Source organism: Trachymyrmex cornetzi, unplaced genomic scaffold (assembly GCF_001594075.2).
Source record: "Trachymyrmex cornetzi isolate Tcor2-1 unplaced genomic scaffold, Tcor1.1 scaffold816, whole genome shotgun sequence".
NCBI lineage: Eukaryota > Metazoa > Arthropoda > Insecta > Hymenoptera > Formicidae > Trachymyrmex > Trachymyrmex cornetzi.
This window is the reverse complement of record NW_017300154.1, coordinates 37,564-40,493: the sequence shown is the minus strand read 5'-3', so window position 1 is coordinate 40,493 and position 2,930 is coordinate 37,564. Positions and strand designations below refer to the sequence as shown.

At 30.4% G+C, this 2,930-nt stretch overlaps 1 protein-coding gene across 1 annotated transcript in view; it reads left to right on the top strand.

Annotated features, from left to right (window-relative positions):
* Positions 1-384: 384 nt before the first annotated feature.
* The window catches only part of LOC108768649 (homeodomain-only protein), a 24,800-nt gene continuing 22,254 nt past the window's right edge, over positions 385-2,930 (top strand). The window contains exon 1 of the mRNA XM_018519164.1: positions 385-487. The gene's annotated coding sequence lies outside the window, so the exon portion shown is untranslated. The remainder of the gene's footprint in view (positions 488-2,930) is intronic.

Sequence of the window (2,930 nt, the reverse complement as noted above, 5' to 3'; positions counted from 1 at the left end):
TATATATATATATATACACGTCTTGTTTTGAAATTTTAGAATAAAAAATATATTTTGTTGTATAAGGAAAGAGAGGAATGTTTCTGATATACGATATAACGAATTTCTATGCATAATCGTCAATTATATCTTTTAGATGTTATATTAGCTTGGTACTGTTTCGCATTGGGCGCATATAGAATCGCGTTGCTAATATTTTAAAACAATATATACATATATATATAATTTATTTTCTTCGCGCGCGCATGCTGGGTGTGTGTGTGTGTGTGTGCGTGCGTGCGTGCGCACGCGCGCGCGCGTGTGTGTGTGTGTGTGTGTGGAAAACAGTTTCACCTCCCTCTACATGCCTTGTGTTTTACATCATGATGTATATTGTATTTAGCTGAAAGTCAGTCGCGTGCGTACCGTCGTTGGATACGGATCTTTCATTCTTCATTCGTTCTCTGTTGGTTCTCTGTTCGTTCTCCGATTAACTCGGATACATTCGGTAAGCCAATCTCTCTTGAAATCTCTCCTGCGTCTTTTAGCGTTATCAGCATGTCTAAGTCGTCTCAAATAAGACAGATACGTTGTAGTTGCTTTACTACAACTTTTACATTTTTGCTATTACTTGATGTTCTGTTTACTGAAATTTACTGACGAACGTTTTGCACTTGACAAGTTTATCTGATAAATTATCTGGATATAATAATTATAAGCTGAACTCAGCATATGAGTGTTTATTGGCTAAAGTTTAGGTTTCAATCTCTTAGTTATTTATAATTGACGGTCATGCGTATTACATGTAAACCGAAGATAAAATAATCGTAATTGTAAACGAGAGCAGTTATCTGTTGACGATAGACATGAAGAGTAGCATAATTTTCACACATACTAACATTATGTCATGTAAGTGAATATTAATTTTAATTTATAACTGTATTCATAATTAAACCATCACTAGTAAATAACTTTTGATAATGTAGTGTTCTAGGGAGCACATTGATGTAACGTAGTAACTAAGAAATATTGATAAGGATCCGATACAAGGATCGAAACGTATATTTTAACACAATAAAGAATTTGACACACAATTATACCTAGTGTTTAGACTCGATTTGGCATTGAAACACATTTTGAATAATTATAAGTTTATCTGGATAATTCGTTTAATAAACTTTATCAAATGAATTATTCAAAAAATCAGTAAGGCCCAGTTTCACAACTCACGGTTAACTCTTAACTGAGGTTCAACTTATTTATTATCTCTTTCCAATTCTAGCATTAGAAAGAGATGAGGAATAAGTTAAACCTCCATAAGTTAAACCAGTTAAAAATTAACCATGTATTGTGAAACTGCGGGCCTAAACGGAAAAGAGATTTGAGTTTTCGCGAGTGAAGCTATACGAGTCCAACAAGTTTGATGGAATATATTTCACCCGCGTTTATTATTTCGATTCGACCGAGCACGCGGAGGACTATATACGGTAATTTGAATGATATTCAACGAATAGCGAATTGTTCCAAAAATATTGGTCACTTGCTCTTGTTCGATTGTCGATTGATGATTCAACACATAACATTGCATGTCGAGAAAGAATAGTCGACAGAGCAAAGATATATTGTTCAGGTCACAGCGATTTTCTGTCGTTTACCGTTTTTGAATGCAAGTCGTGCGCGAAATAGTGTCGAGATTGCATACAATGTACAGAAAGAATATGTCGTATCTTTTCAATGATATACTATATTTATATTGATAAAGATATCGAGATTAATGCACGTTTCTAACAATGTAGATTAACTTTAATTTAATCTCGATTCAACTTAATTTTTCTCTTTATCTTTATCTAATAATTCTTAGAACTAAACAAAAGTAAAGAGTTAGTTGAACTAAGATTAAAATTAAATTGCGTTGGTACACGGAAAAAATTTTAATTAAAAATTTTAATTAAGTTTTAATATAATTTTAAATTACACTTTACTATGTCTTGAATTTTCGTATGGATCCTCACAACATAATTCCGACTTAACTTTTACTATAATAATACTAATTTTTATCACATAAATAAAGTAATTATTTTGTTAAGCCATATGCTAACATAAATACAGTTAATTTTTACTATGATACGCAAAAAAAATTTGCTAGGTATATATTTTTTACTTATCTTTACAATATTAACTTTCATTCAACAAGATTTGATTTTGTAATAAAAAATTTTACTATAAAATTTACTATAAAAAAGTATAAAAATTACGTTGTATTATTGTTTTTAAAAAAATAATTATAGCATTTAAACTTATAATTTACATGAAGACCGCAGCTACTACTACATTGTAGTAATTTTAAATATAAAATTTTCTCCGTGTAGAAACGGGCATATATCAGCTTCATCATGTCGAGTTCATTTTCCTCAACTCATTTTCTGTTTGAATGAGCGTAATATTAAGTTTCACGTGCCATCATTGTAACCGGAAAAAAAGTGGGAATAGCGAGACGATGCACGAAAAAAAGTTTGATTGAATTAACTGGAATTTTGATAGAAAATAAACGATCCAGAATTCTGGTTAAGTCTACACGGAGAGAATTTTTCGTTATTTTTTACCGCAAAATTCATTACAAATTTTATCATGTTTCGTTAATAAGCTTGGGACAACTTGACAATAATGAAATATTATCAGTAACGATAGATTTTTTGAAATATACAAGAGACTTTCTATAAATGATGTAGTATTATAAAATTATAATGCAGATTGTAAAATGTTTTGAAATGAGTAAGTTCTAGCGTAGCTAGAGACACACTCGACAACGAAAATAACCGATAAATATCGATTACAGTCGATCAATTACTATATATGTTACATGGTAAAATTATAAGCGACTAAATCAGATTAAAAATATCATGCTGTATGGTAAAAATTGTATAAGCTATTTTATATATTCATGACTACTT